The 26,303-nt window shown below is 35.5% G+C and overlaps 1 protein-coding gene and 1 long non-coding RNA gene across 2 annotated transcripts in view; one reads left to right on the top strand and one right to left on the bottom strand.

Moving 5' to 3' along the window:
- PCDH15 (protocadherin related 15) overlaps window positions 1–26,303 on the top strand; it is a 1,335,438-nt gene that overhangs the window by 228,712 nt on the left and 1,080,423 nt on the right. The gene's annotated exons all lie outside the window — the stretch shown is intronic.
- LOC116667149 lies at window positions 2,811–24,434 on the bottom strand. Its single transcript, XR_004323929.1, has 3 exons — window positions 24,424–24,434; window positions 22,038–22,044; window positions 2,811–2,891 (listed from the first exon to the last, which is right to left on the bottom strand). It is a non-coding gene; the product is annotated as an uncharacterized LOC116667149 (long non-coding RNA).

The following is a 26,303-nucleotide window of genomic DNA, read 5'->3' as shown; positions in this document are numbered from 1 at the left end:
GCTCTTGAAAGAGGCCACATTTTCAGGTCTTACGGGAGTTGTAGAAGAGTTAGCTCTACAGCCCCAGTTTCTTTCTAGAGACCTACCCTGCTAGCTTCTCAATAAAAAACTGTTTTATTGTTTTGCTTGACTGTTTTCTATCAAAGGGCATTCTTGTGCACTTTTGAGGACTCTCAGAAGGATTCTCAAAGCTCTTTGCTTCAGGTTTTCCAAGAGATTTCATAGAAAGTATGTAAGTTTTTGGAATAGATACACATTAGCTTTCCATCCTTTCCAAAAATCTGTTTTATCATTCCCAAACTAAAAATTATAGTAACCTCTGGAACATTAAATATGTTAATGATTTTGAGATGATAAAAGACGATCTAATGTACATGTTAAGGTCATAGTTGATGAAATAGTCTCGTGTATGGCACATGTCACCTAAAGTAGTACTAATGGTTCTCAAACACTTCAGTAAGAAATACCCAAAATTATAATTCTGAATTGTGTAACCTATATTTTGGCAGAAAGTAGATAGTGATACCAATTATTTATTGTTTCTGGGAGGGAAGTTCTAAAAATATGTGTGTGAAAAACTGAGGTGAAAAAGAAATGACATTATTTTTAGCATCATTTTTGTCTAGAAAAGAGAATTTCTTAAACACTGAGTATGATGGACAAAATATTAGTAATAATTATATTCAATGACATTGAATAAGACAATGGAAATGCTTCACATCCTTCAAAATTTCTTAAGTCCACATAGCATTTTGGGGAGTTCAGAATGAACACTTGAGCTAAACTAAAGCTGAGAGTGTACACTCAGATTTTATATAGAGAGAAATCAATCAGCCTCACTTATTTTCATTCATAATACAGAATCTTTTTTTCCATTAGGAATGGAAAGCTAAGCTTTTCTGGTGTTCTTTGACGTGAACCCTGTAATAATATGATGAGTCACACATGGACAGTTTTTATGAAGGGCCTACGTGATTATACTCAGGGAACAATTGTAAATCTGTCATGTAAAATACATGGAATTGCTCAATTTGTGTTTAAAATAACAGCTATAATTTGCAGATAATGTATTAGGACTTGACAACCCTATACATTTATACTCCAGTGAAAATGCATGTCAAAACCATAGAAGGCAATTAAAAAACATTTTATTATTTGGGAAAAGAAAAAATCAATCACTGCTGCCACTAAATCTAAAATAGTTCAGAAATTATAATACCTCATTATAGTGATCTTTTATTAACAATGTTCTTTTCATTTGCTAAATGGGCTCTATATGTATGTATAAGTTTTATTAGTGCCACCTTTTATAATGTTATCCAGTGTGGAGCAGACAATACTGTTTCTCAGGTAAATACAGCTTATTTTTGGCTTTTTAGAGATCTGAAAAACCTAGAATCATGTATGAATGCCTCAAATAACTAGGCACTAAACATGAAATTATATATTTTGAATTCAACGATTAGAAGAAATTTAATCACTGAAATAGTAAATATATACATTTCTTAAGCGATGTGAATCAGTGAAATAGCAGTTTATAATATGGTCATTACCTTATGAGATATCCCACACCAAAGTCCGTGCTGCAGTACCAAAACAGATACTTGCCACAGTAATGGGTCTTGGGAAGATACAGTAAGATAACCGTGTATCTGTCTGCCTTTTGTGTAGAAAAAAAGTTTAATTCTTGGATGGCATGGGCTTGTTGTAGTTACAACTGTGTGATTATTCTGTATTTTCCATTTAATTTTGTATTTTAAAAAATTATATTATGGTGGTATCCCATTATTGTTTATAAATCTCTTCCTTCTTTGGGGATCTCTACCTTCTCTGGAGGCTTCCATGTCATTGGTAGATGATGTGGTTGAATAAACCAGAGTACATTGTTGAGGATAACCCATGTCTAATTTAGTTGTCCCTCAGTTTGATCCCTTAACACTTTGAATTTTTCTCAGTAATTGTTCCTTATTTCCCCAAATACCTTGTCATTTTTATGGAATTAGTGCTCTGTATGTACAAGTGACCCTCCAACTTTTTGGGCTGTAGTCATAAAATTATCGAGGAGCCCAAAAAGCCTTTGCTTATGGGGGTTATATCTATTGATACCACCCTGGTGGAAACGAAAACTGAAAATTTTAAACACAAAACACACAAGTAATATGGCACTAGACATCAGAGCAACAACACCATCACAACATATGTAGCCTCTGGAAAACCCTATGGACCACATGAGAAAATGAGAGTGAAAATGGCTAAGAATGTACTAGTGTTATTTGGAATAGCGTTGAACTCTCAGATCCCATGAAAGACTCAGGGGTCCCCGTACCAAATTTTAAGAACTGTTTTCTTCCATGATTATCTTACATGTCTCTGCTCAATGATTCTTCTTTCCATGGAGCATATATTTTTATTTATGTTTAAAGAACCTACTAGAAGGATTTATTCATGGTGAATATTAGATGAATGAAGGTATTGCTTATGTTAATATCATGGAATCATTCCATAAATTATGCCATGGGATAATTACACATTTAGCTAAATTTTAAAAATATCTTCTGTATATTTGTGGGAATAATACAGTTTTATACTATATATACTATACAATATGTGTACAGTTGAATATACACATACAGAGATCGATGTAGTTTTGTAGGTACAGACCTCATGGTTGCCTAAGTTCAGGTGGTTTTGGAGATCCCTGATGACCACTGTCTCAACAGGCAGAGTTCCTTTGTGCACAACATGGCAGCTGATTCTCTGCAATGCTTGGGGAACACAATGTTTTTTGATCGAGGCTTTGAATCCTGCTTTTTATGGGCCTGTTTCCACCCTCTTATGTTGCAGCTGTGTCCTGTAAACACTAGCCTTTTACCAAGACGATAAAGGAAGGACTGTCTCCTCTTCTGCTTTAACCCATGCATTTGTTGCTCGTTTCTTTTCTCTGAGGTTTTCTATTCTCTCTGTGGTATTCTTTAATACATCCTTCAGTGTAAACTGTTTTTAGATATTATCTTGAAGAACTCAAAAGAAATACAGTTAATCTGTGAGGTTTAGACATGCTCTATGCAATCCCATATCCCGAAGATCTCCGAACATAAAGCACATTTGACAGAAATCTAATAAAGGTAGTAAAATTTCCTCTTAGGAAATATTTACCAATCATTACTGTGTTTCAATCTTGACACAAAGTGTCAAGTAAAATTGCAATTGCCACCTTATTTGCCACTTTGATTTTTGTAGCAATCCCTAAAATTTATTATGGAGTAAAATTCTTGAATTGAGGAAAGTTGACACTCAAAACTTGATACGATGAAGTTTAACTTATAATTTATAAGATTACTTTGCTTGCTACATTAAATAATAGTAACATAAGTAAAATAATACATTTCATTTTTATCCATTTTCACTTTTTAGTATATACCATAAATGCAGAAAGTGTACAAATTCAATATTTACAACTTAGTGATTTATTACTGAGAGAACAGCCCTGTAACAATGCAATGTTCCACACACTAGAGACCATCTTCATGCCTGCCTTCCAGTGCTCTCCTTTTTCCCATAAAACAGACTGCTTTCCTGAATGGCAAAGAAATCACTTTGGTTTTTCCATTTACAAACTAAATATTCAGTCCTTTAAAGTATGGTTTAGTTTTGCGATTTTGTTTTTAACTTTCCATAAATATAAGCATGTAGAATATATTGTTTTGTGTCTGCCTTCTTCTTTCATGGCCATATATTTGTGATAATTATCCTTGCTATGACTAATTCTATTACTTTATTATAGCAACACACAATTTGTATTCCTATATGCCTTTCAGTTATATCCAGTCTATGTTCAATGGTCAGTTGGGTTCTTTCAGTTTGTGGTTATTATGAATTACACTGTTATGATCATCCTTGTACATTTCTCTTGGTGTATATGAACACACCACAGATGGATATATATACTTCGGATTAGAATTACTGAGTCAGGGACAGTGCATATATCCAACTTTCCTGGATGATGATTGACTGTTTTCTCAAGTGGTTGTAATAATTTAAAACACCCATAGGCAGCAAATGAAACTTTCAGCTGCTCCATATAACTGTCACACTTGGTATTAACAAAACAGTTTTAGATCTTTTAGTGTGTGTGTGGTGATGTTTAATTATGGATTTAATCTTATTTTGTTATTAATGAGTTAGAGTGTTTGTTCAATAAATATATGAAATGCAGATATTACATTTGGTGTGCTTTTTCAATTAGCTTGCCTATTTTCTATTTCTCTTACTGATTTTAAAATGTTTAAATATTTTCTTGAAACAAGATATTTGCCAATTACATGTATTACAGATCTTCTTGAACTTTGTGGCTTGCTTTTTAACTTTCTCAATGGTGTCCTTAAAAGATTAGAACTCTTAAATTTGACAGGAATACCTTTACGGTCAGTATTTTTTTCTTGAGCTGTTTAAAAATTCTTTTCCTGTCCTAAGGTCAAAAATATATTATCTTAGTATAACTTCTTAAAGCTTTGTTGCTTTGCACTTCAAAGTCAGATCTACAGTCTGTCTGGAATTATGTGCATAGTTTTAGGTTGGGGTCATTTCACTTTTTACCATGTGGATATGTGATTGGCCTAGCATAAATTTTCAAAAAATTTAATGGCTTCATTTATCTATAGGACAAATCTTGCCCTAAATCAAATGCCTATTTGTGAGTGGCTCTGATTCTGAGACTTCTGTTCTGCTTTATCTTTTCACAACATTGCATTTCTTTATATTTGAGGGATTTATATAAGTATGATTAGCAGTTAATTGTTATATGTATATGCATAATACTTATATATCTGATAAAGCAAACAGTTCTACATTATTTTACGTTTCTTGACTAGTCTCATCACGGTTTTCATACAAATTTTAGTACTAGCTTGTCTATTTCCACAAATAATTATGTTGAAAATTTTTATTGAGATTCCATTGAATCCATCTATCATTATATGTGACATTGCCATAATACTGCAGGTTCCAAATCCATGGGATTTATAGATATTTGCATTTATTTAGATCTTCTTTAGTATCCTTCCGTAAGAATTCTTTGTTTTCTAAATGAAAACTGGAAATGATCCTCTCTTGTTAGCACTGTTCCCATACATTTGATATATATTACACAATTATAAATAGTATCTTTTAAATTTTTTTATAATTATTGTGCCTGGTATATTGAACCACAATTTTCATATATTGCAACAACAAATTTGCTAAATTTACTTTCAGTATATTTTTTGATTTTCTGTATGTACCAACAGACTACATACAACTAATAATTTTCTTTCTCTACCAGTCTTACATTCTTAAATTATTTTTCTTACGTCCTGCACAAAGTAGGATCCCCAATCAATGTTGACAGAAAGTAATGATAACAGGGGCTTTTTTCTAGAAATTCTCAAATGCAAACAGAAAAATAATTCAGTATTTTCTCATGATATGCAATGTTTGCTGGTAATTTTGCAAATACTCGTGTAAGATTAAAGATGTTCCCTCCTAAATCTAGTGTGCAAAAATTTTAAATTTAAGTTAGGAACAGATAATAAATTAGATTACATCTTTTTTCTAAATGTCCATATGAATACATTTCCAGTTGTCATTATGGTGAAAATGTCAATTGATACTAAAGTACTAAATCAGACTTGTGTTTCTGAATACATCCTACTTGGTTAAGATGTATTATATATATACATCTATCTCAGTGGGACTTGTTTGCTATATTTTGCTTTTAATTTTGTGTCTAAATTCATGAGAAAGACTGGCCTGCAAATAACCTGATTTCCTCATCAAGTTTTGATATCAAGGTTATACTAGGTTAATAAAACTGGAATTATTTATTAGGCCAGTTAAAATATGCTGAAAGCATTGTGTAAGATTCATGTAATTTTTTTCTTTAAGCGTGTGCTATAATTCAACCATGTTAGTATTTGGGATTCAATTTACTTTGAGGGGAGATTTCTAATTACTTAATTTTTCAGGAGTTAAGCAATTATTCAGGTATTTGTTTTGTCAGTTTGAGATTACATTTCTAGGAATTTGTCTTTCTTTTAAAATTTGAAATTCATTGACAACAGTTTCTTATAAATTCTTATCTTTAATGTCTGTTATGTCTGTAGTGATAGAAATTTCATTCTTTTGGTTTTTTTCCTTTTCCTTAATGAATCTTTCCTTAATCAGAGGAGGGGAATACAAGTTACCTCAGTTCTTAATCACCCAAAATAATGAATTTCTAATGGGAGACAGAGAGATAGCATGATCTAAACAGAAGATTTCATTAGTGAAGTAAAAAGGTAGTAAAATATAGTACACCCCGAAGATTGGGGGTGGGCCAGTCCAAGAGAGGAAAAATGGCACTACTCCTTTGTTTTTCCTGCTTTTATATCCTGGTGTAGGGGGTGTTTGGTGATTGACTGATTGATGGATGGCTCAGGTTCTTTGAGTGCTCAGGCTGACTGACAGCTTATGTTCCTTGTGCTCAGGCACCCCCGTCTCTTTTATGCATATTTTTACCCATGATGCACACAGAGAAACCTATGGGAGGTTGCTCAAACTGCAGTGTTAATTACATTATAATGAGCATTGGCTCAAGTTAAGCTGGGTCCTTCTCTCTGCTGTGCAGCTGCAGCGTTTGATCCTAGCCGGCTTCTTTGCTGGACTTCATTTAGAGAAAGTAGCAGTTTTTGGAGCCCCTTATCCTGAGCACAGGCATACTGTTCTTTTCTGGGTTGCTCCCTCCCCTACGTCTCCCCTTGCCTGGTGCTCATGTCTAACTGCCTAACAAGTCCAGCCTTATTTTGTCATTTCAATCTTTGATTTTGTTTACTTCCTTTATGTTTTAATTTTCTTAACGCAGCTCACCTCAAAATTTATAGAATATTTTTATATATTCCATAATTTATGAAATATTTATTGAAATATATGGAACGTTTTTCTGCATGTAGATATTATATAATTTTCTCAACTTACATTGTTGTTATTGACTACTTTTATTGGATTTATTCCTGTCCTTTTATGAATTTTTATTCTTATTTTACATACATGTCTTTGGACTCATTTAATTTACTGTTACTCTTTCATTTTTCTTCTCTGAGAATTTTTATATTTTAGGACATTTCTTCTCATGATTACCCTACCTATTTTAATGCACACAGTCAACTTAAGTAATCTTAATGCATAAATTAATGCACATTTTAATAAATAGAAGAATGTTACTGTGCTAGAAATCTCATCACTTTCTTTGAACTCATCTATCACTGGTTAATTTCTAGCCCATTGATTTGACATTGTTTATTATAGTCAGAGTACATTTCATCCAGCACATTTACCCGTATCTTTATCATTATTTCCTGCATATCTGTCTTTTATATGTAGAATCGTCTTCTTTTGATCTAAAATACTTCCTTTAAACTGTTCTTTATTGCAATTGTGCTGGTAATAAAATTCTCAGGATTTTCTCTTTCTTCCTTCCCTCCCTCCTTCTGTTGCCCCAAAAGGTAAAGACCCCAGTTCTTGTCATACCCAAAAGACAAGTTTGCAGTGGGGAGATAGTGTGCTGTGCAGCAAAACATTTAAAAAGGTTTATTTAAGAAGAAAGGAAAAGTACACCCCCAAGAACAGGAAGCAGGCTGATCCAAGGAAGGAGGAAGCAGCAGTTTTTGCTGCCCCTTTCTCTTGTTGCCCCTCACTTAGAGGAGGTCTTATGATTGATGGCTCTTGTCTTTGGAATGCTTAGTCATATTGGCCCCTTTGCTCATGTCCTTACCCATGGTGTATACAGAAAACACCATGACAGAGGCCTAAACCGCAGTGTTAATTATAATACAAGCATTGAGATGTGTCCGGTTAAGTCCCTTCTGCTACCATGCAGTCGTGGCTGTTGGGTTTTAACCAGTTTCTTGCTGATACTCATTTAGAAGAAGTAAAGTCCCTTTATGCTGGAGGTGGACATAATGCCATCTTCTGGACCATCCTCACTGTCCTCCACTTATCTGCCCAGTGCCCCCACTTATCTAACTACCTAACACTTCCTTTCTTTCTTACTTTCTGTTTATTATTTAGGGCTATGATCCATTTTGAGTTAATTTTTGTGAATGGTACAATGTCTGTGTCTAGATATATATTTTTTCCATGTGAATATATAGCTGTTGTCAGCATCATTTATTGAAAACGATACCATTTAGTTTATTGTGATGGAGTTTTGTTGGGCTGTCTAATCTAAGTATGTGTCTTTCAATACTTCTGGGCTTTATTTTCCATTATTCTTTAAAAATATTTCTCTTTCCCAATGTTTATAGTTAGTTTTCTCTGTCTCTGATAGGAACATGGTAGGTTTTCTCATTTTCTTGGCAATGCCTTTAAATCTGTCTGGCATATTATGTATATTTTGTTTTTTTGTGTTGTGTTCTGAATAATATCATCATATTTATTCTCCAGTTAACTATTTCTTTAATTAAAATCTAGTACTTAAAACATGTATTGAATTTAAATTTATTGCATTTTTTTTACTTCTAGAAGTTTTATTTAATTTTCAAGTGGCATTGTTTTGTAGTCCCTTCATGCCCACGTTACTGAGATTATATATCTATATCTAATATCAAACATTATTTTCCAAATTGTATGTTTTATAATTGCAGCATTTGAAGCCTCTTGAGGTCTGACTTTTATATATATATTTTTATTCTGGGTCTCACTATAGTGTCTTTGGTTCTTGGATCCTTAGAGGTTGTCTACCTTGAACTGGTTATTTTTCTTAGAACTGCACTTGTGGAAATCCCTTGCCTGGAGTGAAACTTACTTGCACCAGAGAGGAATTGTGATTCTTTTTGCAACGTGTATGTGGTCATAATGACTTCTAACCACTACGACTTACATTATTTTTTAAAAAAATATTCGGGCCATACTGAAAATTAGAAATTCATCCTGCAACATATGAAATAGTCAGGATACAAGTACAGTTTCTAGCAAACATCTTTTTTTCTCCTCTTCCAGGTGCCCAGTTTGAGTAAGGTGTCTTTCTTTAAGTTTCTTTATAGTTGTTCTGCAGTTTCATCAAAATGCATCCAGTTGGGGATTTGGCTATTATTTCTCTTTACCAGGACTCAGTGTCTTGAGTCTGGAAAATCATGTATTTACTTAAGCAACTTTGTCAGATACTATACTTTTAAATATTTTCTCTCTTGATTCTCTCTCTTCTATTTTTGTTTTTTTTACTTAAGTCTTCTAATTTTGTCTTTTCTGAGCCTCTTTTTTTTTCATATTTTCCATGTTTTTCTGCATTGAATTCTGGGTGATACCTTCATGTCTACCTCCCAGGTTATTTTCTTCTCTTCAGTTTTGTCTCATCTGCTCTTTGGCTTATCCATGGAGATTTCAATTTTCATTAATCTTATCCAGATTTCTAGCATTCCTTTTTTTTTTTAAATCTGATTTTTTAAAATTCTGAAATGAACTATATTTTCATTGTCTTTTATTCCTTTTAAAGGTTTATTTACTTATTTTGACATATTTAATTTGTTGTCTCTTTCAAATTATTTTGTTCTTTGGCATCACTAGGATGTCATGTCTCTTGCACTTAGCGCTCACTGATATTCCCCCATGTGGGCTTTAGTTGTGAACCTGTGTTGCTTCAAGGGGCAAATTTTTCCTGTGGTAGATAAATGACTTTATTATAAAAATGTAGTCCAGCAGAATGGTTTTTATTTTGCTTCGTCAGTGCCAAGGGGATTCAATTGTCCTTGTCCGATTGTTATTTTATGTTCTCAATTTGAAACTCCTGTAACTACCCAGTATCTGTACATGCTGCAGGTCAATGCTTCTTATTCTTCACTCAAGACTTCATCATATAGGTGACAATTATTTCTTACTATTGCCCACAGCTAGTGAGTCAGATATCCTCCCTTCTCTTACCTTATCAGAAAGAGTAGTTCTTAGAAGTCTGGAGCCTAATTCTAGTGACCTTGCTTTTTATCATTCAAAAGACATCTCTTTAGTTTCTTCATGGTTGCTGGAGACCAATCGCTTGTGCATTCACCTCAGTATAAAGGTTTCTCTCCCCATCCTCATCTTTCTGTGAGTATTCTTTACACTTTTATCAACTGAGAATTTTCTGTTCTCTTCTTTGTTTCCCCTGTTAAGCTGGGCTTTGCATATAAAAATAATTCTTATTGCTGTATTTTAACAACCATTTCTGAGTGATTCTAGTAGGAGAGAGGTCTGTCCAAAAAGCTTGCTCAGTTCTTTATGTTGGAGCACTCCAGTTTGACATTTTGAAGAGCTTTAAGCTACAATTATTGAAAACTTTTAAAAAGTGCATTGTTGATTAAAGTTGCATTCTTAAGAAATAATCTTAAGGAGAGCAGAGAAACAAGAACTGTTGAATCTTTCACATTTTGGAGCAGTTCAGATAATTAAAAGAGTAAGGTAGACATAAGAAAGAAAATGGCCACTATAGGGGAAAATGCCTATAAGAACCTGTAAACCTCTTAATTTCTTTGATATAGAAAATACATTTGTGGTTAAAGTTAGGGGAAAAAAATAGATGAACTAAAATGTAAACTTACTGTGACAAATTTCTATTCCAAAGACTTATTTGAAAATTAGATTATTTAATATTAAATCATCTTTTTAAATGTATATTGCCATGGGATTTGGTTATGGATATAGGATTGAGTTTGTAGAATAGAATAGCCTGAAGGGAGAACACAGTGCACTTGGAAAACTGAATGGGGAAGAAGAGAAAAGAACATTTTAAAAAGACAATAATAATGTAATCATATAACAATATTTGTTACGATTTTTGAATCATTGCTTTGTGGCTAGTAAGGTTAAGTGCTTTATGTATATTAACATATTTAATCATAACTCTATGAGTTAACTCTTAAATGTTCCTACTTCACAGATAATGAAATTAAGGCTCAGTTTCCTCCCCCACCACCTGCCCAGGTTCCCAACTAGTTGGCATGGAGCCAGTACTTGGTTAAGATCTTGATAAGCACAGTTGTGAGTAGGTATTGGTGCCATGAGCAAAACTAGTCCAGTTTTGAGGAAGAGCTGGTTTATACAGTAAAGAGGATCAATTATGTCTAGAAACACAGACTTAGAAGCTAGTAGGATTTGTAAGTTTGAGTCTAGAGCTTGGGGCAAAGCTGCGTGTGAGAATGACACTTATATGAGTAATAATCAGAACAATATTAATTAATTTATAGAGTATTAACTATATTGCAGGTACTATGATAAGGAATTTAACACATATATGTTCTCATTTTCAATATAAAATAGCGTTATGGAGAACATATTATTGTTCCTATATTAGAGAAAAGGAAACTGAGCCTTAAGAATAAGTAATTTGCTCAAAGAACAGTGCCAGAAATTAGAAAAGGGAGTTAGAATCCTCTCTATTTGACTTGAAAGCGTGCTCTTAGTCCCTTCATATAATCTGCCTCCATTTGCATAGATCCCAAAACAAAAATAGGCTCCACCCACAAGTGGACTTAGTAAAGGTTGTGGAAAGTTCAGACATGATCGATTTTTTAAAGCGTTAATTGGAAGCAATAAGAATTTTGATGAACATTCTTAATATTCTGCAACTGATTGAAAATTCACCATGCTCTCTCAGAAAATATTAGGGACTAGAATTTGGCAATTCTAGAGATTTTATTTATAGATGTTAAGATTTGTGCCATTTACAATGTTCTGAAAATAATTTCTATGTAATTCTAGACTTAAAATAATAAGTAATTAAAGTTATCAGTGTCTTAATTATGTCATGCCAAGATACGAGTTTACTCAGCAAGTAATTCCAGTGGGTTTGAGAATGGGTGCTCTAGTTGGTGTTTAGTTTTAAGTTGTTGTTAATCACCTGGGCCAATGTTGTTAATTTAGTTTCACGTTCATTTGTGTATATACTCTACTTCCTTAATTTTAAATATACAGAAAATGGAAAACTCTGGATCATGTAGTATTTCAAAGAACAATTTTAGATCTAACTTTTCTGTGACTCCTGTTGTTGATAATCATTTGGCATTTCTGTGGAAATATTGCAGAGTTCATTACTACTGGGAAGTATTGTATGTGCAGATCAAGATTTTTTACTTTTCTGCAAATCAGTATAATCACAAGCGTAGTTTAGGACCAAATACATCAATGCGGGGGCTGTGATGAGTGCAGAATAAAAAATAATACCATGCCACAGTATCACCCTAATGTAGTTGTGCCTGGGAGATGGGAGAACTAATCTGAGAGAAAGGAGACCAAAGATAGAGCACAGGTGAGACTATTCATTAGCTAAATAACTTTGACCTATCATCTTTGAAAATACCTTTCAATAAGGCTTTTTCTTCTATAGCATGTGAATTAATATCATATAGCTTTTAAATTATATCTAACAAATTCTGCTTTATTTCCTGATTGTTTCATTTTATACATTTGTATTTATAAACATTTTGCAAAACTCCTGAAATTCTCCATAAATAGAACGGTTTTATAATGTAATCTAAGAAAAATAGCAATTTCTAGTTGTGGCTAGGCTGGCTTTAGAAATTCAGGTAAATTCTCCTATATTGTCATACATTATCTTCTATTATAGGAAAAAATTATACGTACTTCACAAATTATGCACATGTACATGCTAACAAGATTAATTATTAGTCTGGAAGTTAGACTACTGTTTCTGGTCTTTAAATAGAAGGCATATTAAATATGCTGTGGTTACAAATGAACAAAATATATAGGTGCGTCAATTTTATAAATACATACATCATGAGTCACCAGGTATTTAAAGTGAATGTTTCTTGATGCTTGATATTTTATCCAATTATTTTAATTCATTGAAAAACAATATTTAGCAATACAGTAATTTTACTCTGAATGTCATCATTGTGCAAAATATTAAAAAGCTTCTATTTTAATATAGAATTTCTCTTCTGTAATTTCTGTAATTAATTTTCAAGAGACACATTATAGAAACTCAATAAACTTGAGTGGGGAAAAACATAACAGCTATTTAAGATACGAATCTATGGGGGGGCAGTTAGGTTCTGTTTGCTGTGCTTTATTTAAAAACTAAACAGTTTTTTTCAAATGTAATACTGAGTTTTTAATCTATTGGGAGTGACTGTACTTAAAGTGCAGTTTAAAAAAAGTACAATTACTTGAGATTTTCTTCTTCCTCTGGGAACTCTGGAAGATATAAAGTGATTGAAGTCATGGTGGCAAAGCCAGGAAATGGGGGATAGGAAGAAATAGCTACAAACTGTTAGCTCAGTCAGTTACCTGGAATTTTCTCCCATCATGGTGAGGGCCAGTTTCAGGAGAACTCTCTCTTATCTCAATTATCTTCTCTTGCCAATTATTATTTTCTTCTTCCCCACTAGTTTTTACCCTCTGTCCCACAATAATCACTGAATTAGGTCTATATTAGAGAAAAATGTAGAAAAGGAAAGGAAGCTATAATACATAGCATTTCAGAAAGAGGCTTTTCCCAGGGTGAGCACAGACAGTAACATGCTGTCTATCACATCAAAATATGGATTCTTACACACAGCCAGGTGGTTAAGAACCTAGGAACTGATTAGAGACAGAATACACCTGGATTCAGATCTGTATCTGCCACAAATTGGTAGTACATCGTTAATTCAGTAGTTTAAATTAAATAAGCCTCCATTTCTTCTAATCTAACTGGAAGATGATATTCCTAATTTGTGAAAATGATGTAGAGATAACGTGAGATTATGTCCTGGGTACTTAGCACAACACTTGGACAGAGTATTTACCTACGACTGGTAAAGGCAATTGTAAATGTCATTATCAACTGTATTCTAAAAAATATGTACATTATAAAAAAAAAAAAGTCTACAAGTGATTGATCTCCCTTTTCCCTGTTCCCTACACTGTCTACCTCCCACGTTGAAAGTCATTTCTTTGTATATAGAACACCAGCAGTGTATTTTTATGGGTATATATTATTTATTTCACTCAAATTCAATGATATGACATATTTTTCAACATAATTGGTCCAGCAATTTTATCCAGGTCCCTTAAATTTAATTAGCCAGCATAAATTATTCCATAAAACTTCCTATACAAACACAATAGTCTCAAATATAACATTTTATAGCAGGATGTACAGTGTAATAAATCAACATATAGTAAATAACCTAAAGAAATACATAAAGAGAGATCCATTTATAACTTGGTCAACACCACTTGGAAGTTTCTATCTACCTGTTAATTCAAAGACTAATTGCTCACACGTTAGAGAGCAAAGAAGTCACCTTCAAAACTTTTAGAAAATGGAACCTTGTATTTTTACTGTTTTATGTTTTAAGCATCTATTCTGCCCCCCCCCCCCCCCCAGGGGGAAACCTTTTGACAGAATCATCTATTAAGATGTCAGTTCTACAGAGTTTAGTTTCTAAATGGTTTTCTAAGCAGAGATTGATTTGAAGTTTTGGATTTCTAAAGACTAAAAACAACCTGTATTTTCGTTAATTCCCCACTTATCAAGCCTCTCAACCCAGAGCTGTAGTAAAGAAGGGACCCTTTATAGTGGAAGAGGGGCTGTTTGCATGGTATTCAAAATTCATGATTTGTAATGGTTTGAGATCAAGTTCTGTGAAGGCAGGAGTTTTATCCCTTTTGTTCTCTGATGCAGCCCCCACCACTTGTCAGTATTCAATAAACATCTGTTGAATTATTTTATTATTTGTATAAATAATTTTTAATTGTTCTTGCTTTTTTGTGGACTCGGGTATACTTCTTACTCTGCTATTATTTTATGCCAAAAATAGTGATAATGAATTTAAGAAACCTAGTTCCTGGATGTTGGACTAGACCTCTGTGTAAACTACAGCATAGGAGCCCATACTAAATCTTTTTAGATATTTCCACTCCACATTTATTAGAACAATCAAAATCTATGATAACAAAATCACAATAAAAGTGTCATGAGGAACTCATATTTTGCCTTTTTTAAAAAATAGAGGCCCCCAGTAGGCTACACCTCTTCACAGTGTATATACCATCATGTGGGAGCCATTTATACAGTGAGAAGCTCTCACTTTCTTCATATATGAGGGTGGATCCCCGCCTCTCTTTCTTAAGCTTCTAGAATCTCTTAGACAATGCAGAATATTTTCTCTCTTTTTTAATAAAATGTTTTGCTTATTTTTATTACTGGTACATTGGATTCATGTGACATTTCTTATATTTACAACAGAAAAAAACACCAGGATGTTAAATAGCTAGCTGGCAAAGCAAAGTTAATAGTTTCCTTTGATTTTTTTTCTTTGATATGACACGAATGGGTTTTTATACTAAAGGCTTATTTACAATAATCTCCTTTCAGCAGCTTGCCCTGGAGCAACATGAAATCACAATTAATACAAAAGTTTACTGTAATACTGACTCACTGTGGATGAAATTCACCATCCCTGTATTACAACCTCTTTTATAGAGTGTTGCTCCCTAGATTCACAGCATGTAAAATCAGAAGCCTTTTGCATTTGTGCAGAGACCTGCTTTAGCAGAGTTGAATGATTCATTGGTGTATCATCAAATGTCACCTAATATATTGCATACATAAATATTAAAAACAGACCATTCTCACATAGAAGAATGAACATTTTAGATTTTTTTTTTTTTTTTTACTGTTGAAACTATATTGGCAGACATCTAGTCCATATTTCTCATTTCAGAGACTCAGAGTGAGTTAGCCATGGTTTGGGCTGGAGCCTAGGTGTTCTCCAGCTTTCTTTTGCTACATAGAATAGAGAATCCCACATGATAATCCAGAACACACTTCTACTAAGCCTTTCTTTGTGACCCTATAATTTATCAGGCTGCTTGATAATGAGTTTTCAAGAATCTACTCGGTATCCCACCATTTCCAAGAAGCTCTACTTCATGAACATTCTAATAAAGTGAGATTGTTATCCTTTTCATAAATATTCAGGAATGCTGGATAGATTCTGACTAATGCATTTGGTTAAGTGCCTTCTGTAAACATTTATGGTCTACTAACATATGCCAAGCCCTGTGACAGACAGGAAGGATAGCAATATAAATAAGCTGTAATTACCAATCACTGTACTGAAGATACTCGAGGTTTAGTAGTTACAGCTATATAGGAGCTTCTCTGAACGCAGAACTGCAGAACTCCCTGCTTTAAGGGCATCCCTTATCAAGCTGATGGATTCAGACTTAATAACTCATCTTGACACTCTTCCGTTCTTAGGATGGAAAAAATTGAGAGAAGCTGGTCCCATCAGCAAGTTTTAAAAGCAAAATAGACTTCAACATGGATTATTGAATTTTATGTTACTAAGAAATACATTGTGAAACCTAACTGAACTGATTTTTATTCAACAGTGTGCTAACAATCTCCTAAAGTCACCTTCTCTGGAAGGCAACTTTTATAACACACCATAAAGTAATACTTTTGCAATATTATATTGAATCTGAATTGCACAGATCACAAACCTCTGGCTATATTTAAGTGGATTTATGTAAACTAATGGGCTACTCATTTCAGATTCAATGGTTAATTTCCAACTTTCCAGTACGTGCTCTGAAGAACAGGTGTAATGTGTGTGTTGTGTGTGTGTGTGGCTGTGCATGTTTTTAATTCCTTCATATCTTTGAAAACTAACACATACCTTTGAAAAACTAACATATATTTTCTTTATTGGTAATTTAACCAGTTCACCGTCAAAATTCCTGAATATCAAGCTAACCTGGGTTGGATTACAAATAGGTTAAAATTAACAATGGTATTTTATAAGAAGAAGAAGGGTTTTAATAGGCATTTTTTTTCTAGAGGGTCAAATTCATTTCATATCACCTTCAATGTATGTGTAATATTTATTCAGAAATACTTGTAAATGAATGGAACAATTACAGAGATGTGTTAGAACCTATTATGTGGCAGACACATGTTGGGGACATGAATGCGAACAAGATAGGTACATCTCCTACTTCTGAGGTGTTAACCTGCGGTGGAAGAGGCTGACTTATAAGAATAAATAAATGGAATAATTACAGAGGGTTAATGTGATAAAAATAGGAATTTTAAAGTAAATAATGAGACGCATTTAAAGGGGGCTAACTTCTCTTAGAAGGCATTTAAGCTAAATCCCGAAAGGGAAAATGGATGTACCCATGGCTGGAAGGATGCAAGAAAACACATTTCAGGCATGCAAAGACATGTGAGCAAGCCCTTGAGGTAGGAAGGGAATGCAGGAAGTGGAGTAAATGGGAGGCGTGGAGAAAGAGCAAGAGCATCACAGATGGGCCAACGAGGCCGGCGGTGCAGAGATCAACGGGGGCTGTTCGAGCCTAGCGAATGGGTTAGGATCATGTCTCGTAAGGGAAGCAACTCTAGGATTTGAAGCTGAAGTGAGACACGGCCCAGCGTACCTCTTTTACAAGATCACTTTGCCATGAAGAAAATGGATGGGAAGGGAGAAGGGACAGAGAGACTTATTGGGAAACTTGTCATGGTCTGACTTGCTTTACTCCATAGATTTTCTACTACTTCTTCTATTGTAATTGTCCCTTGAGTCATACATTACATCTTATCCTTGTTGAGTAATTTTTCTGGCCCCTGAAAAACAGGGGCTTTAGTACAAGCACTATGTCAGATGATACATCTTCTAACTTTATCTTCATGGACAAGGGGATATTGCATAGCCTGAATATATTAAAATCGAGATTTGGAAGAAATAGCTCAAAGAGCAGCTATTTTAAGAGATGTTTAAATTACAACTACTGGATTTTACCCAGAACATTGAAATATGGCTGAGTTGTAATATTCTTATAACATTAAAATATACTGGCTCTTTTAGCTTCTTTCTTCAAGCTAAGCAGTTTTTGTCTTGGACTATTGTTTATGGTCCCATCTGTATTGCTTTGTGACTCACATTCAAGTTGCTGGGATGAAAAGAGTAACTATATTGCTTTCCGTGTAAACTGACTTCCAAATAAAGCATGACCACAAGTTCAAAATAGCTGGAACTGATATTCTCACATTTTGCTTACCTTTGTAACTGTATTCCAATCCTGTATAAATATCCGTAGACATCTTTAGCAATGTAGCTTTGCTAAAACTCTCAGAAATGGGGGATTGCTGTTTAAAAGAAAGTTAGATGGAATTACAACTCAGCCTTTTGGGAATAGTTGTTTTCTGCTATCACTAAGGGAAGTAGGAATCAGTGATTTTTAGTCTCTGTGAGGCATGGGGACAGGAAGGCAGAGACAATGCAAGAGCTAAGATAAAAGTAGATGTGAAGTATCTAATTCTCTATTTTCTATTTTTAACAAATTCTTTTCCTGGCCTGACGGTTTAGTGTTCTGATCTCCAGACAGGGAAACGCTCCCCAATACAGTATTTTATAGGTAAGTCACTTTCCCATTCAGGATAGTGGGATTCGCGGTAGGTAAAAAGTTCAGCGACTCCTCCTAGTGGTCTCTGTTCAACAGCTGTCATTCCCCTGCCATCTCCAAGCCAGAAGGCAGAGGAGTGGAAATGGTTTCAGGCTATCATCTGAGGAGAATGGAGTCAATGCTCACTAGAGTATACCTGTCTTAAATACTATTTAATTTGGTCTTTCCACTCCTGAGCCCTGTCCCAGAAGGGTTACTTGTTACAAGGACACATATATCAAAATCAAGTGTCGGTGAGAGAATCTCACTGCTTATTTCTTTTGAAATTCTGTCAGATTAATTAGACAATCAATATAATCATCTCCTACAAGAGTTGCAATACTGAGTTTCTTGAGGTTTTATTAAATCTATGATGTCTCTATTAAATGGCAACTTCTCTTACCCTCACTTGTTTTCTTACTTCTAGGTTCTCTTGATTCATTGAATTGATAGACTACCCCAAACTCTGCCATCCTGTGAATCTCTATTATAATAGTTTCTACCGCCACTGCCTTCATTTTCAAAACATACTTCCTGAGGACTGTACTCTTCAAAGGGGAATAGGTCATGATTTGTGTCCTTATCAAATGCATCCCCTCGTTACCTAGAAATTTCAGATTCAGAATAAATGCAGAAAGTTAGGTACTCTTAGGAACTGTAAAGGGAGAAAAAGTATTTTACCTCAAAACCCAGTAGTGTGGTAAAATATTTTAGTTAGTACAAAACTTGCAGTTCTATTCTAGGAAATTGGGAAATAAGACAATCAAACTTGAGGCAGTGATCTTTAAACTTTCAGGTGGGCAAGCTCAGTGGTAATAGTGTTATAGGGAAAAGGGGAATAAAAGTTACCTTGGCTTTTAGTCACCCAACAAAAAAAAATTTTTAACGAGAGACAGAAAGCGTGATATAAACAAGTTTTTATTAGTAAAGGAAAAAGGTAGTAAAATAAAGTACACTCCTGAGAATTGGGAGCAGGCCAATCCAGGAGAGAAGAAATGGCGCCGCTCCTTTGTTTTTCCTGATATTTTTTATATCCTGTCTTAGGGGTGTTTTTGTGACTGATTGATTAATGGGTCAGTTCCCTGTACTCAGGTACACTCATCCCTTTTGTGCAGGTTCTTACCCATGATGCACACAAAGAAACCTGCGGAAGGGGCTCAAACTGCGATGTTACCTGCATTATAATGAGCACTGGGTCTGGTTAAGCTGGTTCCTTCTCTCTATTGAGCAGCTGCAGCGGTCCATTCTAGCCAGCTTCCTTCCTGCCCCTCATTTAGAGAAAGTAAAAGTATTTGGAGCCCCTTATCCTGAGTGCAGGTGTACTGTTATTTTCTAGGTTGCTCCCTCCCCCTCCCCTTACCTGGTGCTCGTTTCTATGTAACCGCCTAACAGTAGAGTAAGCAGTCCAGATTTGATGCTTTTGATCTAATTTCATAAACCTTCCTTCCAACCTGTTTTGACTGACTCTGAGGTTTTAAGCTTTCTTCCACAAGTTTTCTGGGCCAAACAAACAAAAACATTGCTTTCAACCCTGTATACACTATAATGGCATAATAATTCTGAACTAGTTAGTAAAAGATTAGAGCTCTGATTTGCACTCAGCTACTCAGTTGTTTGAGCTACTTTCAGTCATTTTGTGTGACTTGGCTTCAGTGTTCATCTATAAAATAGCATTGTTATAGATTATCTGCTGTAGCCCAGAGTACTAACCTACTTGGAAATGTCTGAAAATTCTTTATATTTGTGCATTGTAAGGTTCTTGTATCTCTTACTTGATGATTACAGAACGGTGAAATCAAATACTAATATATAGTGTGACACAGACTTTGAACTATATCCCTCAGATAGTATTTTCATAATAACTCAATATATAGGTTGTTTTGAAGGCTCATAAAACCAGAGGGTTTGAGCCCATGGTATTCCAGAAATAGGTAAAGCTGCCTGTGAAAAGGTACCTGTAACAGTCCCCTGCTTCAGCATTCCATCCGGAGCAAAGAGGTAACTAATGGCTAAGCTGGCTTATCTCTCTAACAGCCTCTCTAAGCTGTCTCTTTGCTCATCCAATGAGTGCAACTGCATAAAAGGCATTGTGTTAGGAAGTGCTGGAAGTAGAAGAATGAGCCCAAACTTGTGGCTAAATGACTAGCTCATGACCCATCAGCTGAATTAGGTCTACTTGGTTTCAGAATTATAATTGTAACCTTTGCCTCAAAGCATATGAATTTGAGGTGGATATCACCCAGAGGCAGAGATGAAATGTTTTAGAATCACTTACCACCAACTAATATACTCCTGCCAGGCAGGAACATCTGTAAGGGCAGAGGCTGAGGGGCGGTATGGCATTACCCTGATACCAGTGTGGGGGCTTGCAGGCGGCTGAGGTCTCCTGGCATTAGAGTCCCTCATGGCCAGGGCTGCCCTGGCCATTATGGGAGAATGAAAACATGATGAAGGGGAAGTTAAAGGACTCTATGTGATTCATCTCTGTTTCCTCAGGGACATATCATCGTGTCTGGTACAAATAGCGCAAAACCATTCCAGGGGAATGAAATAATCTGACTTCAAATTCTTTACTTTGCTATCCAATACTGGGTTAGGCACCATATCAACAGAAACATCAATTTCCACCTTGGCAAAATAAGGATGGAAATAAAACGTAGGAAATTTTTACAAAGATAAACTTTGACAATGCTTAGAAATATACTTTGTGAGTTTTAAAGTGCTATGACACCTTAAGGGAATAAAATTTATCAACTAGCCATATTCTTCTTCTATAACCTACCAGATACGAACATAACCAGTGATATCATATCTATTAGTCTGTTTAATAAATAATTTAAGTTGCAATCATCCCACACAAGATATAATAAAGTAATATTTATTTTTAAACTTAGAAACAATTTTAGCTTGCAGCTGAGTTTTCTGATTATTGCTGAATTTGCCCCATTCCCCCCAAAAATGTAAACCTATATAATTTAAAATAAAGAATGCTCTGAGGGATGGAGAAAAGAAGGCAGACTGGCTAGGGACCTCCGAACCTGAAGAATGACACTGTGATGATTGCCATGGGTTTTCTTTTTGCCTCATATGGCCTAAATTATGGGATGGAGAAAAGGACAACCTGGAAACACCTAATGGGTTCAGATAAGAAAGAAGAAAACTCCCCAAAAAGCCTGCTCTCTCGAGCCACAATACTAAGATAGAGGCAGCCTAGCAAGGCAGAAAACTTTCAGACAGCTAATTGTTCAATTGTAGACAAATACCACAGGAGGGTGGAGCGAAATGGAACCACCCACTCAGTCCAGCAAAGATATCCCAATGTATCAACATTAGTGAGACACGGATAAAGCTATGCTGAGAGGGAAATGTATCTCCTTAAATGCATACACTGGAAAAGAGGACGACTTTCTAATGAATAATGTAAACTCCTTCTTGGAGAACATAGGAAATGAAGAGCAAAATAAACGCAAAGAAACAAGGGAAGAAATAATAAAAATAGAATCAGAAATCAATGTAATTGAGAACAAAAAGAAATCTGTTGAGAAAAAGCCATGCAACAAGTTTCTGGTTCTTTGAAAAAAATCAATAAAATTGACAAGGCCTCTAGGCAGACTGACAAAAAAAAAAAAAAAAAAAAAGGGAAGAACACAATTCAGAGATACCACTTAAGACTCTGCAGATACCAAAAAAGGTAATAAGGGAATACCACAGATAACTTTATACAGTGACTTAGACAATGCAAATGAAATGGACCAATTTCTCAAATTTGCCCAGTATGAAACAGATCATTTGAATAGCCTCCTAACTGGCAAGGGAATTAAATTGGACATTAAGACCACCACATAGCCCCTTTGGACTTAACAGGCAAACATTCTTTTCCTGAATCAACAGGCAAAGAAGGGAATTACTTTGACCCTATGTTGATTCATCCTGACTACCATGAGAAAAATAAACTGCTATTCCACAGTGGATGGATGTAAGTGTTAGAGCAGGAAGATAGATATGAGCAGAGAAAGGGGGACACAGACCAAATGGCAGGAATTGAGCAGAAAGGAGGGGCACAGGCCAAATGCAGGAAACCACACATCATGTAAGCACCAGGGGTCCCTGGGCAGAGAAAGAGCAGGAAACTTTGGGCTGATGCTTTTTGGGGTGACAAGTGGCCTGGAGAAGAACAAAGAAAGGTGAGAAAAGGCAGGAATTTCCAGTGTCCGAATGTAACCTTTTGCTCATTATGCCCTCATTTCAATAAAATTAGCCTTGACAATCACAAGTACCCATCATGCACCGACACCATGACACTTCTAATCAAGACTAAATAAGGACAAAAATCCCTCCTCCCTTTGGGAAGTTGGAGTTGGGATGATAATCAGGGAATACAACCCCAAACTCTTCCCTCCCCAATTAATATTCCGCCCGTTCATTTTTACACCCTATGTAGCTAACTTGCCAAAGAAACTCAGGGCAGCTGCTCATCTGAGCCTGCCCGCTCTCCCCTGAGAGTGTACTATCCATCCTTTAATAAATCCTCACTTGACTTTTTTTTAACCACTATGTCTTGTCTCTGAATTCTTTCTGGGATGGGACAAGAACCTGGAACACTGGTTGCATCTATCAGCAACATAAGGAAGAGTGTGTATGAAATATAGGGTATCTCTTAGGGTGTCTCACCATTCCTTGTGATTAGAGTTAGTGGAAAACTACAACAACGTAATTCAGTCAGTACTACTAATAGCCCAGACCCTTCAGGAATGAAGGTTTGGATCTCCCCACCATGGAAAGACCATGACCGTTTAAGGTGTTTGCTTGAGGGCAAAAGGAATATGAAAAAGGTAGTAGCAGGAGGTAGTTTTAAATATCAGCTCTTGTTGCCGAGTCCAAACTCGTTCTGCTCACTGCACAACAGGCCAATAAATCAGGAGATGAGGTGTTGGGGCAAGCAAGGAATAGCAACTTTATTTGGAAAGCTGGCAGACCATAAGGATGGCAGACTAATGTCTTGGAGAACCATACTGCTCTAGTCAGAATACAGGCTCCTTTTATACAAAAAATAAGGGAGGAGAAAAAGAAAATAAGGGAGGGGGTGTGGTTGATTGTTGTAATTTTCTTGCTGCAGGCATCCGTTGTTCTTGCAGCCATCCCCGTGGGCTAGGTCATGGTGTCCCTGTAAACCTCAAACAAATCAAAGGTTATTCTCTACTACAATTACCCACTATCGATGTCCATTCCACAATCTTCTAGGAAAAGGGGTGATGACCGCTCTGGACACTTCCTGCTGAAAAGAGGCGATGAGGAGGTGATTATGGAATGGAATTGATCAGCCTTGGTCAGGGAACATTCCTGGGCATCTTTAGTCAGTAGTATAATCTCTTTTTTTTCCCACTGTACTATAATTATACTTAATTCTTGTGCTATTTGGTTCATTAGAAAACTTAGAATGGAGATACCTCCAGGCGACCAGTTCTTTGGGGGCTAGTGGTTGTCACTCTTTCCATCTCTTTAGCTTATAAGCACCCAAGGTGTGGTCTTTTTGGTAATTCAGGCTATTTTGTAAGGCTAAAGTCCTGTGACCTTCTCCCTGGAGACCAACTTAGAGACCAAGCATGATTATAGCTTTTGATTACTGGAATAAAGTAGAAACAGTGAGATTAATAGCTTCAGTTTTAACAATGGGCCTGGAACTGTGAGAAGCAACCAGTCAGGTCAGTTGACTGTTTTAAGGGCAAGCATAAGAATAAGCAATCTGTTAGCCTAAGTGCAGCAATTTTATTAATCCTCCTTCAAAATCCCCACTGCCAGTTTCTCTCATTCCATTTCTATGGAAATAGGGAGATGCTGAAAGGGGGTGTTGCTTGGGGCCCTTGAAATGGAATGAGTGAACCTGATCTTTCTATGTGGTTGGGGGTTCAGAAAGAGCCTTAGTTGCTCGTTTCCTGCACATTACACAATGGAAAACAGTCTAAATATTAGATACATAGCAACTCCTGTTAACAGAAGTGATAACAGAAACTATAGAATTCCCGTAAGAATGGATTTGAGACCTTGGGGTATCCATGAAAAGAGACCAGAAAACCAGATGTTAACTTGGGTTATAACTTCTCACACATATGCATCTAAATCCCCTACATTATGTATTTGTTGTTTTATGTCCTCCAGGGAAGTTATGATGTTCCTGGATTTATCTGGTATGAAAGTACAACAGGCAGTATGAATCCAGGAACTCATTAACTACAAGGGGAGAACTTAAACCCATAAGGTTGTAGCTACAAGTTGCCAGCAGACACTGCTTTGAGAACAGCTGGTGGCATTCTAATTTTGACACCACTCAGAAAGCTCAAGTTCTCAGTAATACAGAAACTTGTCTGAAATCACATCTACACTGGTTACTTAGTTTTACCTTGGGTGTCTGAACTAGTTATTCCATTTTGATTTTCAAATGCTTTTTTTCTCCTTAATGGCCAAAACAGATGTTACCCATTTATGATTTTAGTGCTTTTCTAGATACGAGAAGATGCAAGAATGTGGGCTCATAAAATCTTTTCCTGAAAATATCTAACTATCTGAAGGCCTATTCAGCCAATTTTCCCAGAGCACAGAGCACCTCGTTCCTGATCTCCACCCTGAACTCCTTTCAGGGTGTGTTGGAAGTCAGCTGCTACAGCCGCTCATGATTTAATCCAAGCAGAGGTAGATGGCATGTGCCTATGTGATCCAATCCTTGTAGAGGCAGATGGCAAGTGCCCTCATGATCAGAAATTTGACCATGGTTTGGCATGACCATTTTGTCCCACGGAGCTAGGAATGCTCATTCCTAGGTCAGGCGAGGATTTTTATTGACAGGCCACTCAATGTGCTATTATGGAACTAGGCCTTATTGACAGTAGTAAAAAGTCTCTGGACCACCTGTCGTACTAGTCTGTTGTGGTCCAGGAGAATATTCCCCCTTGTTGCTTTTTTCCACATCTAGAGTCACACTACTGCAATCATTGGTCTCATACAGAAGTATATATCTGATCTGCTGTTGTAAGTTACCTAATCATTATTTTATCAGAGGCTCAGCCACATAACTGGTAATGCAAGAAACAACAATTTTGTAAAACAGGCAAAATACAAATAATATAGTTAGCAGTATTAGTAAGGTCATAAGTGAGAATTTAAGCCAAAAACTTTCATTAGGTGCTTACAAAGGTCTAGTTTACCAAACTGCTGTAAGTCATAATTAGCTTGAGAAGAAGGACTTCTTTATATCTGGAGGACACAGATTAAAAGCCAGTAATATTTCAGACAAAACCAAAAATTATAACCATATTCATCAGTTTTCTCAGTCCCATGTAACTAATCCCTTTTTTTGTTAACAGTTTTATGAAATCAGAGTTTCTATCAGACTTAAAATTTCTTACCCAGTTTAGTTCGGTGCTATAGTTTGAAATTAGAAACCAGTAAGTCTCCTTGAAGAGAAAGTATTTTGCAAAAGCATCAGAATAAAACAATAACTGTCTGCAAATGATAAAAGACTTAAAAGCCTGGTTAAGCACCTCGTTACACTGTAATTGATAAAGAGACCTGGTCACAAAAATCAGAATTATGACTGGTAACATTTCAGACATACCAGATTTTTTAGGGATTTCATGTAATTTCTAGAATATCTATATTAATATTTTTCATGCAATATAGCCTAGGAAGATTTATTATTTATTTGACAATATTTGCCATGTTATTTTACATACCAAATGCAACTTACTAGTTTAAAATCTCTTTGGGATGTTTCAGGGGCCCTCTGAAGCATCCCAGATTTAGCTGGAGGTCAAAAGAATCCTGATTAAAATTTGATGTTTGGGAAGCTTGTTAAAAAGTTTCAAATT

This window comes from Camelus ferus, chromosome 11, assembly GCF_009834535.1.
Source record: "Camelus ferus isolate YT-003-E chromosome 11, BCGSAC_Cfer_1.0, whole genome shotgun sequence".
In the NCBI taxonomy this organism is placed as follows: Eukaryota; Metazoa; Chordata; class Mammalia; order Artiodactyla; family Camelidae; genus Camelus; species Camelus ferus.
Note: the sequence above shows the minus strand (reverse complement) of the source record. Positions and strands in the feature narration are given on the sequence as shown.